Here is a 17,770-nt window from a genome sequence, read left to right on the forward strand (position 1 = left end):
ATATCATTATAATTAAATGTAAAGTACACACACATTTATATGTATATAAATATAAAATAAAAGCCAAGTAAGGCAAAAATTAAAGCCTTGGTTTTTATTTTATTTATTTATCACTAAGTAAGTTACTTGGCTTTTATTTGCGCAATCGTTGGTTGTAGTCAGGACTTAATTTTTAAAATTAGAAGTGCTGGAGCTCTATGGAAGGCCATCAGGAAAGATGAATAAATAAATAAATAAATATAAATAAAAAACAAATAAAATAACTAATGCAATAATAAAATAATTAACAACTAGAATATTAAATGATTATTATTATAATTCAATAAAAATGTAAAGACAAATGAAAATTTAATTAATTCTTAAATTAATGATGAACAACTAAGTAATGAAATAAAATACCAGACATCGTCTGGTTTGGGGGCTGTGGCTGAAATTGCAATTTAAGAACCAAGCCAAGCATTAGCTAAATTTAGGCCCTTGATGAGCAAATAATGTACTGTTTACCAGAGTATAGATAGAAATTTGGTTATGTAGCCTATTCTTCTAAAACGATGTTTCGTCGCTGCCTTCCCCCACCAATTCCCTTTTTTTCGGTTTCGGATTATTTGGTTACGGCAATGCACACTAGGGCTATTGCCTAAGGGAAGGGATGCCTTCGTGGAGGACGTTTTAAAGGAAACTGACTCATATGCAAGTTACACATGGGGAAAACCCCGAAAACGCCCGTGTAGCCAGCCGTTAGCCGGGAATTGAACCCTGGACTGAACTATTAGTCTTCAGCGACTTTGCCGCTCGAGCGCTGGTGGGTTCTTCGCTGTTTGAAAAATAGGTGTTCACTTTTCGATAAAGCAAGCACCTGTTTTCTTCAATTAAAACAGGTTATACGACATGACTCTTACTACTTCATTCTCACTTAGCTTTTGATTTCTAATATTGATTCAATATTTTCTGTAGGCATTCTGATTAGAATAATGGATTTCAAACATGTGCAAAAGGCGTGTATCTGAATATAATTAGGTTTTTATAACATAGGGTCCATTTTATTAATTTCTAAAGCAATAGAATCACATTATCGCTGTTTTGAAAGAAAGCAAAAATGTGACAAATGTATAATGAACATTAATATACATGCTTTACTAGAAATTCACCCTTTCGTCATTAGCGGTTCTGATGAAAGGAATGGGGAGCAGCAGCAAACGAAATAACGAATAACGGACAAATAACGAAATCTAATCTTTAATGCGGTCTCCCAGTTTCTTTAGCCCACCAGCGGCAGAGCGGTAACGTCGTTGAACACTGGTAGTTCGGTCTGAGGTTCGAATCCCGCAAACGGGTTGGCTGCATGGGTGTTTTCGTGGTTTTCGCCATGTGTAACGTGTATACGAGCCATTTCCCTTAGAAAGTCCTCCACGAAGGCATCCCTCCCTTTAGGCAGATAGCCCTAGTGTGCTTTGCCATAGTTAAATACACCAACACCAATCCAGTTTCTTTATTTGTATTTGGGAAAGTTTTATTGTCATTATGAAAAGTGAAATTTGATATGGCTACCGCATAACTTTTTAAATTATGCTTATTTTTGCTGCACTTCATTTAAATTTATTTCCTCGAATTATTCTAACTTAATTAAGCGATACACGAAGGCAAGTTACAAATGGCATCAAACACTGCAAATTTTGAAATTAAATTTCCCGGTCAATCTCTGTCTACGGGACTCAAACTTCTTGTATTTTTATTTTTTCATAACGAGTATAAAACTTTGCCAGCTATAAATATAGGAACCAGAAGACAACATTAAAAGTTAGATTTCATAATTTGTCAAAAATTAATTCTTTTTTAAATTTGACATTGACAAAATATGAATATTTTAGTCATTTAAAATACTTCTGTATTTTTGTGACACCGTATTTAAACTTGCTTCCTCGAGTTATTGACACTAAATTACATTAATTCCGTTAACTATTAGAAAATAGTTATAGCAAATCATCTAATTACGACATCTCTAAGAGGTCACTTTCTAAGAAATCTGTACTTTTGAGAACATAAACAAACATTGGTAGTGAACATCACCTTTTTAAGACCACGATGTTATATTCAGATACAACACCTTCTGAGCACGTCTGAAATTCATTCTTCTGCTCAGCATAATTCGTCTGCATAAAATAATAAATAGTATTAGAAATCAAAAGCTAAGTCGAAGTAGAAACAGTCATTTCTTCTAAACCATTTTAATTGAAGTAAACAGACGTTCGTCTTATCGTAAAGTAGACACCTATTTTTAAAACAGCGGATGAAACGGAAAAGAGGGAATTGGCGGGGAAAGGCAGCGAACGAAATGACACTTTTTGGAGCTGGGATGAAATGAGAAACGACGAAAAAGTACTAAGCCAATAAGACAAGGTCTGGTATTTTACTTTATAATTTAACAATTCATCATAAATTTAAGAATTATTTTAATTTTTATTTGTCTTTACATTTTTGTTGAATTTTACTGATAAGTATTTTATTTCAGTTGTTAATTATTATGTTACTTTAATTATTCATTATTTTAATCACTATTTTTTTGTTATTTTAATTATTAAGTTTTTTAATAAGTAATTTTTTAGTATTTTAATTACTAATTAATGTTATTATTGTAATATTTATTTTATTTCGTTATTTATTTTTTATTTTATTTTTTCCTGACGGCCTTCCATAGGCGCTTCTGACTTCTGAGACACCACAAAAGGAGGTGAATTATTTGTATCCAAAAATACGACGCGAAACTTCCTATCGCATAGGGCCGTATACCGATAAAATAGGCTCAGGATACGAATACCGATCGATTTTACCGAAAGTAACGAGTAACGATACGAAAGTAACGAGTACTGGTTCACCGAGTAACGAATACATACGGGTACACAATTTCTCGTTACTTCTACAGCACTAGTGTGTGTAGTGAGTATGTTTGGTAAGGCTGAATAGATGTGATGATGGGGGGGGGGAATGGATAGTGTTGAGATGCTTCGTATTCAAGCATTTATTTATTTATTTTACCATGGAATTTAGCATGGAATACAAGGCAATATGTATGCTTTCATCCTGAGACACAGAGCAAAAGACCCATAACATCAGACAGAAACATATATTACTTTAACTAAAATAACTAAAGACAATAAGCATAGATCGGTGGTATTTATTAATATATTTATCATAATTTATTATAAGTTTATTTATGGTCAGCTCGCTATCATAATTTATTACTTGTTAATTAATGTTAGTTTAACACATTGAAGAAAACAGTATTTATATTATCTCATAATTCTAAGAATTTATTTAAGGCAATGAAGAATAATAGATCCCTCACATTTAGATATTAAACAGCTAGCAAACAACAGTTGAGGGAAAAAAATCGGTGAGGTATAGTATTTAAAGGCAAAAAAATATTTAAGCGATCTCCGGGGGGGGGGGAAAGATAGGAGAACGAAGTAGCGCATAGCGCAACCTAACATACACGTCGCTTCGCAAAATCTCCATTTTCCCTCTCTGGAAACTGGAAATGTAGGCGGTGTCGTTCTGTTGGAAGATAGCCAGAGACGCCGCACTCATTAGTGTTTAGCCAAGATAATCGAGCTTTTTCCCAGTATAGACGGAAAAATTAGACTAACGAGGGTCAAGATAGGAAATGAACTCTGCTTCCTCCAGTGTCCCGGCTTTTCCCGTCGGAGATCTCTACTCCCGAATCTGCTGGTCCTCTGTTCCACTGCAGAACATCTCGAGATAGAAACAACCCTACGACTGGTCATAAGGCTCCTCTAAACCAGGCTGAATCACCAACGTTTCTCTCTTGGCGAGGGAATGAACGCGCTGCCAATTTTGGCGCGTTTATCGCACACGCTGGCTGAATGTCTGCTGTTTTTTTAAAGATTTATTTTATAGACGCGCGGTATTCAGCGCATATAAACTTTTCGGATAATTTATTAATTCTCGAATAGTATATAGACGTTTTCACTTAAATAAAAATTTCGCGTATATTTTGTAAACATATTCAAAATAACTTATTCTTTAAATGTTTCAGTTTCGTTAGCAGACTATAACAAATAAGATATGAATAAAAACTTTCAATAGTGTCAAATGGGGAAATAGTTAAAGCGTAGAGTGTGCAAATAAATTTATCTTAATGACATTTTAACAAAAATTTCCATAAAAACACTGTAAATTCATACTAAAAAAATAACTTAAGAATATGTTGTCATTTAAGTCTGAGGTACGTGGAAATAATTGTGCAAGATTCTGAAGAAACACTTTCTTTTAAATGTGTGAAATATTTCATAACATAATATGGAAGAAGAAAGTACAGCATTCTGTGTTTTGGATGCTTTTCATCAAATGTAATATAAATACGAACTAGAAACCGTAATAAAAAGTCCTTCCTCTTCAATCAGATCACCTTTGTGTTGCATTGTATTTGTAATACTTCTAAAAATCCAGTTTTTACCTAAATTAAAAAAACAGTTATTCCATAAAAGATAATAACTTTGAACGTATATAGAATGAATTTTGTAATTTGAGTTATGTTACAAAATAATTCATAGTTTATATATTTTATACTAATAATTTAGATAAAACCTGTCCAATTTAAGAATGTGTGTTAACCACATTCTTAAATTGTAAAAGGACGACTTAACCACATGTAATTCATTTCAAAGGATAAAAGAAAGCTTATTTTTTATTTTACACAGCAACAGCATTTTCATGCAGTCAAGTTTTTTTAACTGCTAGTTATTATACATAATACTTAATTTTAAACCCATTCTTATTAGAAAGCATAACTAAGAAACTTCTTTTTAAAGCACCACAGTGATTGCAAAGAATGTCGTTAAATTTACAAAAGTATTGAAGATATATTGAACAGCATTATAACAAGAAAGTACTGTACAAAATATGTAAATTTAGCATAACTTCTTTTTTAATATTTGCATAGTTTCCTCCAAATGAACCTTAATGGAAAGTTATCTTGCGAAAATTTAAAAGTATTAAAATGGCCTCTATTTAAGATGTAACTGCATTTATAATTATTTTGTAATTGCGAATAGATTATATTATTGCAATTAGATTATGCACTTACAACATAATTGCATAAAGTAATGAAATTAAGAGTTCACAGATACAATGTAATATAATTACAATGCAATTACCTAAATTGTAATTATAATTACTTATTTCATACCACAATATTATTACAATCACAATGTAATTTAAATTGGGTACTATACTTGCATACCCTCCACTCAAAAGGAGGTACTGATAAGCCTGGAAGTTATTATCAACAAAAAGCCTGTTCAGGACAGTTTGATGACAATTTCCACCGGGCGAAAAGTACATTCTTAAGCCCAGGCAAATCATGACAATAAAAATCATTTAGTCTTATGATTGACTATATTTTAAACCCTAAATTTGAATTCTGCACCAAATTATTTACCTATATTTTAACATACTTTATGAATTATTAGAAGCGATATGGCAAATATCTTCTAAAAATAACTGTAAAATATTTGTATCCATTAATTGATTCAGATACACACTTTTATTATTTAAGTATATCAAAATAACAGTTTCATGTTCCTGAAATACAAAAATTATGGAAAAAGTTAAAGTAATATTCTTAGAAGCATATGATATTAGTCACCAGATGCAAAATTATAGTTAATTTTTTGCCCTAAATACAATTTTATTACACAGTAGTCAAATGTCTAACTTAATAACATGTTATATAAAAAATTAATGATAATAAGTTTATCAGAAATGAATTAATTCTGCAAATAAACTTTCTGCACTTGAAAATTTTCTACACCTGAGGGAAGGGAGAGATCTAGTAAAATTAGATTTATTATAACTTCAGTTGGACCAAACACCTTCTCTCTATATATATGCATCACTAAAGAAATAAATAAAATTATCATGCTTAAAAAACAGATATACCATACCAGTTTTTTCCCCCCTTGTTACACTTTACATTGAGAAATAACAAACCGTACAACACTGAAAAATACTATCCTTGAAATTTTGTTTAAATGAAGAAACACACACCATCTTTTTATTTAAGCATTACACTTCAAAAACAGATACACATACTAATTTATTTTCACTAGCCTTTATACTGATAACATGCCATATAAAAATGAAAAGAATTATCCTTGAAATTTAGATAAAATGAAGTAACACAATGGGAAAATTTATGCACACGGACATCTTTTTTCTTTTGCATGTTGTCTGACATGATCCACAAGTGCCTAAAAATGTACCCAAAGAAACGCATTTCAATATTAACAAAAAATTGTTTACAGATTAAAATTCATTCATTTCATACCAGTATTATAAAGATCATGCATGAAACAAATCTGCTTTCCCATACTTTTAAGTAAAACTTTTATACTGGAAAATAGACTATATTTCTATATATTAGAAACAAGAAAATACTAATTTGAATGTTCTGCATTCATTTCTAAATCTTTACTCCATTGCCAAATTGTATAATACTGTGATTATAAATAAACTTGCACAATCCTTGCAATTATTGAAGTCAGATTATATATATTTTGTCTCACACTATTCAATTTATTCTATTGACTTCAGATGTCAATGTCAAAATTCTGGAAGTTATTTTAACCAAGAAACAATAGTGGGCACCGTGCATAAACAACTCATCTAACTTTTTAACAATAGTGATTATAAAATAAAGAAAAAATTATATATCATTCCAACGATGTTGCAAGTATAGTATAATGTTACATATATCTTTAGCAAACATTCAGATTTTATCTTGACTTTCCAAATTATTATTTATTTTTTAATAAATTTCAATATGCTAATGATTTTCATGTTACATTAGTATAAATTCCACAATTAGCACAGGAAAACAAAATCCGCGCTTTATATTAGAAGGGAAATTTCTTTTCCATATTCAAAACATCTACATTGGCGATGTTTGGCGACGGGTACATTAACCCTAGACTAATTTAATTATAGCTATTATTACATAAATTAGCAGATACTCAGGTTATTGTAAACAAGAATTTCACTTTACGTGCACATTATAAACATCAGAGAAGATATAAACTCTAAATGAAGGCGTAATTAACATTATACTTACTAAGCAAAGTTCAGCGCCTGGACCAGGTTTCCAATTGTCTCTTCGGCAATTATTTACCCATATTTTTCTTCTTTCTTCATTTTTAGGAAATTTTACCAATGTATGACCTTTCCGTGAATGATTTGAACAATTAATAGCTGTACATCCGCCCATTTTACACAAAAAAAACACAAAAAATTGTTGCACCTTAACCACTCAGCCGCCATTAAATCTCCCACTTGGGAGCGCGAATGCCTGATGATTCAGCCTGGTATATAGGAGCCTTAACTGGTCAGGCTGATTGTGTTTCAGAACCTGCTTCAAGTCTGTTTGTGTTTCAGAACCTGCTTCAAGTCCTCACGTGATAACCAGAGCTGGAAGAGTTATTGGTCTTCCTCATCGACTGGACCTGTGTGTATTGAATTCCTCCGTACCGTCGGACCTCAATGGGAGGAGATGTTACACCTAAACTCTGGACTATCAGCGCCGTTGCATCTAAAATCTAGAATAATCAAAACAAAAACGTATATAGAACTCTGATTTGCATTGAACTGGAACCAGAACAAGAACTAGAAAAATCGTATGAAGGAAAGAGCGTAATGCTCATCTAAACGTAATCTGTTAATTGTGTATAAATATAATCTATTTATGTTTCACACAAATCTAAGTGTCAATATTTTGAAGAATCTTGGAATTTAGATAGTTCAGCGATGAGAATGGATGTTTCCTTGGCCATCCGGAAGATAGAAAAGGTAAGATAATTTTTTTTGCCTTTATAGAGAATTCAGAAATATTAATTTTGAGTGAGAATCTAGAATTTCGTTTCCACTAGAAGGTTTCATAAATACGTTATATTCACTTTTACATTTAGCCTTTGAAGTTAAATAAATTTTACAATTTCGACCTAGCTTTTGCGGTTTAAAATATGATTCTCCTTGTTTAATTGCAATATGTGTCATCAATTCGCAATCAAATAAACCGAATATTTCATCTGATACAATTAATTAACATAATAATTTAAAATCACTCACTTAGCGCATCTGACAATAATACTCAACTGTAGCATTTCATCTTGACGCAAATTAAACATAGCTTTCTGAATGTAATTTTTGCGCTTTTTGAAAACTGTATAACACTCTCGTGGCGTTGTCTGAATTTCTTTCAACACTATTGTTCTAAGCTTATCATAATTGCGCATGTCTTCTTCAGTCAAATAAACTATTCAATTATTCGCTCTCACCCAGAATATTCAAAATAATTTCCAATTTTAGCTCATCTGGTTTAAACGCTTTCTCAAGGGACTGGAAAAAAGATTGAATGACTTTACTCTCGAAGGTACTGGCAAAGAATATGTAATGTTAAAAACAAGGTGGTTAGAATAGAACAAGGAGGAGGCTATTCTAACCTCCTTGGTTAAGAAGGAAAACTTCTTCGCACCAAAAGTTGCTCGGCTGCCCATGAGCGAAATATCTGTCTCCAAAGCGCCAAAGTTCGAAGCCGGCATCGAAGTTCGAAGGTCACGTTTATCAAGAGTCCATAAAACGAATATCGTTATAATTTTCTTAAAACTTTGAAGGAAAAGAAAATATTTTCTCCCGTAAGTAAATTAAATTAATAGGTTAGTTATTTTGAGTCCACCCCCTCCCAAAAAAAAGTGCAAAAATCTGAGTCTAAATTATTACAAAAAGTAAAAGAAGAAACGTTTTGTCGGTGAGATCGGAGATCATCATTCGTTAAGTGGTGTTCGACACGAAGGCCTTTACCACAACATGTTTATCAATCCCCTAAGAACCTGTAACAGTTGGTTAAATTCCATAAACTGGAAAAGTCCTGTGCACTTGTAATAAAAGTGCAAAGACTTCAGTAGTGAAGAAGTTGATCATGGGTGACGCCATACATCGGCCACAGATGAAGTCTTCGTTGGATAAGCTATAATAGCAACTAATAATTTTGACATATCTTTTACACATTATCGTAGATTTGACACAGTATCGTACAGTAATATTGGAAAATAATATATACAAGTCCCAGAATTTTTTTTTTTTTTTTTTTTTTTGCTTTCGTCCGAGGCGAAAGTACCTGTATCTTAATACTCATAGGGAAGTAGACTGTCACGTGATATACGAATTTAATGATGATAAAGTCAGTAGCCTTGGTACCGGGCAAAGTCCGGGGTAAGATGAAAATGATGATAAAGATGGAACAAAATCTTGATTAAATAGTTGAAAATAAAATATATACAAGAACTACCATCTAACATTATGATGTATAGTTTTGGGCCGTTTATGCGGCTGTGGGATTAGATAGTCGTACTCCCCTATGTTTTTAATAACTTCTTTTCGTAGAATTTGAATGTAATCTTTAGTAATTCGGTATATAATGGTAAAATCTTTAGAGAATTATAAATGACAGTGTTCCTAACGAACCACGGAGAGTTCGATAGGAATCTGAGAGTTTTACTCTGAAAACTTTGAAGCCTTGCTCGGTTTGAACGTGCGGTAGCTGCCCACGCCCAAGCGGCATATAGAATTATGGGTCGGATTGCCTGTAGATAGATTGTTCTTTTAGCGTTGATATTTAACTTCGAATATTTGCACATCAGAGAGTATATGCTCATTAAGGCACATTGTGCTTTGTCTCTGATATAATTAACATGAAATTTGAAAGTTAACTTCTGATCGAGATAAACACCTAGATATTTTGCTTGGTGGTCACTTGACACGATTTATCCGTCCATTGTAATTTCTTCCAAGTCTTGAGGGATATTTCCTTTCTTAAAGTAAATCACTTTTGATTTTTCGGGTGTAATTTTAATTTTCCATCCTTTAAACCAGGGTGAAATGTAATTAATGGCATTTTGTAGTTTATTTCTTGCATGATATGGATTAAGTGAGAGACATAAAAGTGCCATGTCATCGGCATAGCATGCAGTGAAAGTATTTTCTATATTAGGAAGATCGTTCATATATAAATTATAGAGAAGCGGGAAAATTACCAACCCCTGTGGTAACCCGCGTTAAATTTTCTTGTGGTGGAAAAGTTATCTTGAATCTTAACTTGAAAAGTTCTGTTCTTTAAAAAATCAGGAATTAGATGGATAATGGCAGGTGAGAAATTGTAGTTAATCAGCTTGATGATAAGACCGGGATGTCAAACTTTATCGAAGGCTTTCTCTAAATCCATAAAAATAGCAGCGACTACTTCCTTTTTATTAAAATTTTCACCTATGAATTCTACGATTCGGGAGATCTGCTGAGTCGTTGAGAATCCCTGGCGAAATCCAAATTGATGGTCTTTGATGATGTTATTTTCATTAATAAAAGTGGTGAGTCGAGACTTGATAAGCCTTTCGAAAAGTTTGGCAATTGCAGGCAGAAGACTGATCGGTCTAAAGTTACTTGTGAGATTTCCAGCTTTGCCAGTCTTTTTAATGACAGTTAGAATGGCGTGTTTCCAATATTTTGGGAATGTATTAAGTCTTAAACATGCGTTATAAATATTTGTAATAAGGACGATGTCTTTCCTTGGGAGGTATTGCAGGGCCTTATTAGTGATATTGTCATATCCAGATGCTTTCTTTGGATTAAGTTTCTTTATAATTTTCTGTATTTCTTTGGGAGAAGTCGGGTTGTTTTGATTTTCAGGATCTTTACAGAGGAAATCGGTCAAGGGATTGATAATGTTGATATCATTCGGGTGTGGGAAATTATTTATATTAAACTGTTGTTCATAATTATCAGAGAAGAGGTTGACAATTTTCTTATGATCGTAAATTTTGGTGTTATTATCATCTAGAATGGGTCCAATATTGGAGGGAGTGCTTCGGAGACTTTAGCAACTTTCCACACAGAATGGTCGGTGTGCGAAAGACTTTCAATGAAGTTATCCCAGCAATTGTTTCCGTACACTTGGATAAGTTTTCTGAAGTTTCGATTGGCAGCACTAAATCTTCTTTTGTGTTGGGTGGAGTGAGAACGTTGATAAATTTTTCTTAGTCAATTTTTCTCTGTAATTTTCTGTCTAATATTGTGTGGGAGCGTATAATTAGTCTGTTTTGGAATACATTTGGCGTGGTTGAGGGCTTCGTTGATTTTACTGCTAAGATAGGCTGTGGCATCATGAATTTCGCTATTATTAGTCATTTTAGTGGTAGCAGATATGTTTTCTTCAAGGTGATAAGCATAGTTTTCCCAATTAATAAGCACTTTATAGGCGGAAGACCATGCTTTAAGCCATATAAAGTGAATCGTACTGGTAGGTGATCTGAAAAAAGTTCTTTATCCACTTGGAGAAAAGGTATTTGAGGAACATTGAAGGTAATTAAGATGTCTAATACATCAGAAGTATTTGAGATTTGATGAAGATCCATAGGTTCATCTGGACCATAAATGTTGATATCAGGGTTGTTGATGGTAATAATTCCGTCTGGATTATTCGCGTGGAGTTCCAGTTAACGTGCTTACAATTAAGTCCCCAGCAAGAATAGTTGGATAACCAAAGTTGAGAATATAGTCAAGATCTTGAGTGTTGAGGCTTTTGTTGAGTGGCTTATAAACAGCAATGGTGAGATATTCTTTATTATCACTGTTCAAAATACATGCACTTGCTTCAAAGCTCATAAGGGGAAGAGGAAAGATGGTACTGTTTAGGCTTTTTTTTCATGAGAATAGCTATACCGCCACCACGCTTATGAAGACGGTCAGATCTATAGATGTTGTAGTTGGGAATTTTAAATTTGTCATTTGATTTGAGGTGGGTTTCACTTAACAAAATTACATCCAGACTGTGCTGGTTGATGTAGTTTTGAATTTCAAATTTTTGTTTTTAATACCATTACTATTATAAAACATAAACTCGGCATAATAAATATGTTGCATGGTATTTGGATTAGCCGTATGGGCGTAAATATTCATGCTCGTTCTGGATGAACATCTTTAGTGCTGCCATTGCAGTCTTGAGCCTGGTGTCGGGGTTAGAAGCCTGCTTGTGTTGCTGGTAAATTTGATAAATTTCAGTAATGAACCCGGGGAATTCTTCAAAAGTGTTGTTTTTTTATGTCTCTGTTTACTGATTTTCGTCTATTTTTGGAGGATTGGTCTTCTTTATCGTTATTTATAGAGTTGTTATCATTCTTGAGGGATTTCCTGTCGTTAACCGTCTTTGGGTTGCTCTTGGTAATCGCCGCATATGATTTGTTGTACGGGGCTTAAATGCATTTGGTGTTAATGAAGAAACTTAATTAATTTTTTCAATATCTGTATTTCCTGGTCTTTTAGGGCATTCCTTACTACAGGATGCATGTCCTCCTCCACAGGGGACACATTTCGCAGGAAATTCTTTACCTTTTTGAGAGCACTGGAAGGATTTGTGATTATCGGCGCGTCTGACGTTTTGTCCACGAACGTTTCTTCCCTCAATTTCCTGTACAGTCGGTTACAAAAGTATTCGAACACCGGTACCCTATCAGAAAATGACAAGATGGCGTTTTTTTTTTTTTTTTTTTTTTTCCCTGTCTCTTGTGTTATTCCATCCTAAGTTTTTTTCTTTCCCCATCTTGGAAAAGACTGAAAAATGGTCATGATCTCTCTTTGAATTGGGAAGCCATTTTGAAAAAAGCGGACGACTCCACCTTGGACAACGGAAATGACAGCTCACCACACCTCTCCCTCTCTTTGCATTGGGACGCGATTTTGAGAAAAAGCGGACGACTCCATCTTGGAAAAACGGCATTCGATATGTTTTGGCTTGCTGTATTTAAGTCGGTGTGGAATCCGGTCAGCTAGCTGTGTTCTTTTCCTCGGTGAAATATTGCTATCATTTCATTGAAAGTGACCTGGTAATATTTCAGGATAAACCCTCGTACATTGGGCTAAGTTGTCACCTCTCTAAGTAAGAACTTAAAATTTTAGATACGTAAAATTCTGATTGAAATACTTCTTTTAAGGTATATGACTTAACTTTCCAAGATGTCACTAATTGTGTGTGTGAATTAAGGTAGTTTAATATATAACATCTGCTTCAAAGCTAACAGTAAAGTTTATTTTGTTTATTTGTCATTTAAAATTACCTGCTTATTGTCTTTCGGTGCCATCTTTCTACCATCGCTGAAATAATTTACTCATCTCGAAGATCATTATCCCTTTTATTGTGTGTATCCATAATAACTGTCTAAATTTTTTTCTTTTATTGTTCATGTTGTAGCCGTACATTAAAAAACCCTTTCGCTTACAGTACTTCTGTCGTGGTTGCTTTTCTATCAACTGCAGTCATGATTTTAGTAACAATGTAGCACATTGCTGGAATTTAAAACAAAGAGGAAAATCATTTGCTTTTCTATCAAGTGCAGTCATGATTTTAGTAACAATGTAGCACATTGAAAGTGACCTGGTAATATTTCAGGATAAACAAAGAAGGCTTCTTTTGAAGTTTTATATATTAAGAAACGGTATTAGATATTTCTCCTTGTGTATAATTATTCTTTAATTTCAAAGTAGTTAAAATCTAATGATTCCTTTCTTTCCCCCCTTGGCCTCTTCTAGTGTAATTTGTCATCATTTTTGTGCACTCTTGGATTGCAGAACATGATATCGTTAAAGAAAAAGAACGAAGATGGAACGGACAAATAATGCAGAGCAAAAAGACATCTGTGGCTGGTAATTCTTGTTTTATCTTAACTTTATTTCCATTAGAAATGCTTGAATGTTATAATTTGTACGTCCCTTCTCACATGTTGCTTTATATTGGAGTTTTACTAGTTATTTATTTTACATGATCGCTTCACATTATGTTGTAATGTTTAGGTTAGCATTTGTACATAAATTTAGGTTTTGAATTCCATATTGAATTGTCTGAATTTGTGCTTTCTTTATATTGTATTGTAATATTCGAAGTGAGGTTGAACTGTTAATTACACTATAATTATCCGAAGTTTGAGGTTTGTTAGAGTTCTGTTGCTTCGTAGTGGTTTCAAAATTACTTCTGTAGTGTATTTTTTTCTGAATTGGCCTCCTTTTGCATTACGAGGAGGAGGCTAAACATTTTCAGCTCTGTGGGGCCTAATATTTTCCCTGTCCAATGGGGTCTTCTCTTCCGAACAGGCCAGTGTAATTGCACTGCATGTGTATAAACCAATTTTGTTTAATTTTTTTCAAATTTAGAGTCTCTCTATCAAGTGCTGTTTCTCGTAAAACCATTGTGTTAATCTTTGGATTATGGTAACTTGGAGATTTTTCGTGAAAATTTGGCAAGAACCCTTCTACAACAACCTTCTACTTTTTTTTTTTTTTTTGCACCATTTTGTCTTAATGAAGTAAAGACAGGTTTATTTATTTTTTTTTTTTATTTTCTCAACATTTTTTCCAACAATCTGCTAGCCGAATTACGCTTATGCTATAAATTTTATGGAACAAAAGTGCAAATATTAACTGCAAAATTGGGAGAAAGTGCAGGTTTGCAAACTCCTTGCCAAGGTTTTTAGAATGGCACATACATGGTAACCATGTACACTTTGACATATTTTTACTTAAAAAAAATCCCAGAATTGCGCACACTCTTGACTTTATCCATGTACAAAGCTTTTTTCTCATAAATTAGAAAAATTTGCATGAAAATGCAGGAAAATTTTATAAATCTTTAAAGTCCGTAAAAAGGACATATATGAAATTACCTGATCGCGAAAAAGTATATACCGTTTCCAAGGATGAACATTTGCACGTATAAAATATCCAAAAACTTTTCCCTCTAAATTATCTATTATAAACGTCACCTGCGAATTTATAACGCAAACATTAAAAATGGTTGCTAATACTTAGTGTCAAATATTTAAATTATTTCCATGCACGTTTACTTCTGCTGAAACGTATTCCAAAATGCTACAAATATATAATTCCCAAAATAACTATCATTTAATTAAAATATAGTTTAATTAAAAACACTACTTAAAATAGAAATAAACACATACAATAAATTAATAAAAATTAACTTAAAATGTTAATTACTTTAAACTAATCCATTGCTAATAAAAATTTTCCAATAATAGCATATTATCTTATTTATTCCTTATATTTACAACAATGCATAAAAATAATATCCTCAAATGATTAAGAATACTAACTTACCTGATCTTCTACAGAACCTTGAGTGCATGGCGGATCACAAAATGTCCATTTTCACCACATGTCTTTCACCGCCATTCAAACTTATCTGTAATATCCTTCCTTTCACACAATCTCATTTCATTCCCACATTTTGGACATTCATACTTATCCGCAATTAATCCTACACTCATACAGCATTCAAGCAATTCTTTTGGATTATCAGATAAACGCAATAAAAATTTCGAATTCACATTAGATAGCGCCATGGGATCCAAAATTTAAGCAACACTGTTTCACACAACACAGAATGAAGCTAAATACAAAATGCTATAAAGTACTGCAGATATTTTTCCAAATTTCCCCACTTTTCCGATTGAAGAGCTGTCCTTCGTCCATAAATGTCACATGACATATCTCATGACCTCTCATTTCTCTCAGACAAAAAATCCGTAATTGGAACTGGGTACTTCTCACATTATTGCCTAAGTCCTAGGTAGTAACCTTTATCGCCTACCAAAATGTCGCCAAACTGCCTGTTACCATATTCCAAAGATTAGCCAACCATTGAAAGTTAAATGTTCAACAACAAAAAAATAAATAAATAAATAATTAAAAAATAAATAAAAATTTAATGAGTACTCGTAAAGTTATTATTAATATTTTTTTATTTATTACGTGCTCCGCCCTTAGGCACTACATGGACAGGGAGAGACTCCCCGTGGAGGTCTTTTTAAGGGAAACTGGCTCGTATCCACGTGACACATGGGGAAAACCACAAAAACGCCCATGCAGCCAGCCCGTTCGCCGGGACTTGAACCACGGAACGAACTACCAGTGTTCAACGGCTTATACCGCTCGGCTGCTGGTGTGCTACTCGTAAAGTTAGTGGAGCGAAAATGTCTTCTGTTAAGGATGCTCAAAATGTGCTTTTTCTTAGTTGTTTTAAGCATACTTTATTGTATTTTTCCTTAATCTGAACTATTTTGGCGTATTGTGAAGTTTTATGAACCAATTTGCATAGATCTATTTAAAATTGATTCGATAAATAAAAATTAATTTTGCGATCAAATCAGAGATGTTTTATTATTATCGAAGTAAAATTCTGCAGATTAACTTTCAACTTTGTTTTGAAAAGCACTCTGAATGTTTCTTTTGGACTTTTTCCTGTTCTCTTGGCAAATGCATGAGAGAATTATTTTTTGAAAAAGCTGATGTCTTTTGCTTATAAGAATGACTAATGCAACTGTAACCGTGTCGCTGTAAAGAACACATGTTTCCCAGTAGCTCTTTTAAAGTGTCCTGTTTTTTCTTGAATTGGGCCAATCTCGTCTAGAAGATCAGACATTGCTTTTGTGTTATTTAACAATTCTTTCATCTTATCTTAGGTTAAAAAGCTCTTCTTCGTAATGAGCGTTTTTATTATCAAGGGGTTTTATAAGCACCCAATTCTTCTTTTATTTAACATATTTATTTATTTAACTTTAAAACTTCTTTTATTTAACAAATCTTTAAAAGTATATATGTATAGCTCTTTTAATGTTAATATATTGCGAGTTTGATTCTTACTCTTTTTAGATCTGTTATGTCACTAATTCTGTGTGTGAATTAAGATAGTTTAATATATAACACCTGCTTCAAAGCTGACAGTAAAGTTTATTTTGTTTATTTGTCATTTAAAATTACCTGCTTATTGTCGTTTGGTGCCGTCTTTCTACCAGCGCTGAAATTATTTACTCTTCTCGAAGATCATTATCCGTAATAACTGTCTAAATATTTTTCTTTCATTGTTCATGTTGTACCCATACATTAAAACCCCTTTTGCTTACTGTACTTCTGTCGTATTAGGGAAATCATTTGCTTTTCTATCGACTGCAGTCATCATTTTAGTAACAATGTAGCACATTGCTGGAATTTAAAACAAAGAAGCTACTTTTGAAGTTTTATATATTAAGAAACAATACTAGATATTTCTCTTTGTGTATAATTTTTCTTTAATTTCAAATAGTTAAAATCTAATGATTCCTTCCCCCCCCTTGGCTTCTTCTAGTGTAATTTGCTGTCATTTTTGTACACTCTTGGATCGCAGATCGTGAAAGAAAAAGAATGGAGAAACAGTGCAGACAAAAAGACATCTGTGGCTGGTAATTCTTCTTTTATATTAACTTTATTTTCACTAGAAATGCTTGAATGTTATAATTTGTATGTCCCTTTTCACATGTTGCTTTATATTGGAGTTTTACTAGTTATTTATTTTAATTGAAAGCTTCATATTACGTTTTAATGTTTAGGGTAGCATTTATGCATTAATTTCTTTGGTTTTGAATTTCATATTGAAGTGTCTGAATTGGTGCTTTCTTTATATTGTATTGTTATATTCGAAGTGAGGTAGAACTGTTAATTACACTATAATTATCAGAAGTCTGAGAATTTTTAGAGTTCCGTGGCTTCGTAGTGGTTTCAAAATTACTGCTGTAGTGTATTTTTTTCTGAATTGGCCTCCTTTCGCATTACGAGGAGGAGGCTAAACATTTTCCTCTCTGTGTGGCGTAATATTTTCCCTGTCCAA

The 17,770-nt window shown here is 32.8% G+C and overlaps 2 long non-coding RNA genes across 3 annotated transcripts; one reads left to right on the forward strand and one right to left on the reverse strand.

Moving 5' to 3' along the window:
- Positions 1 to 4,332: 4,332 nt before the first annotated feature.
- Positions 4,333 to 7,676, reverse strand: LOC146992664 (uncharacterized). Of its 2 annotated transcripts, none has more exons than XR_015039277.1 (2): positions 7,130 to 7,676; positions 4,333 to 4,474 (listed from the first exon to the last, which is right to left on the reverse strand). It is a non-coding gene; the product is annotated as an uncharacterized LOC146992664 (long non-coding RNA). The 2 variants fall into 2 exon arrangements; XR_015039278.1 differs by lacking the exon at positions 4,333 to 4,474 and adding an exon at positions 6,113 to 6,269.
- A 5,097-nt stretch (positions 7,677 to 12,773) lies between these two features.
- Positions 12,774 to 16,232, forward strand: LOC146992665 (uncharacterized). Its single transcript, XR_015039152.1, has 3 exons — positions 12,774 to 12,997; positions 13,648 to 13,761; positions 15,895 to 16,232. It is a non-coding gene; the product is annotated as an uncharacterized LOC146992665 (long non-coding RNA).
- Positions 16,233 to 17,770: the final 1,538 nt, after the last annotated feature.

The sequence above is a fragment of the Stegodyphus dumicola genome, chromosome X2, assembly GCF_044657685.1.
Source record: "Stegodyphus dumicola isolate Sdum_Otavi_A_Nest chromosome X2, ASM4465768v1".
Taxonomy (NCBI): Eukaryota; Metazoa; Arthropoda; class Arachnida; order Araneae; family Eresidae; genus Stegodyphus; species Stegodyphus dumicola.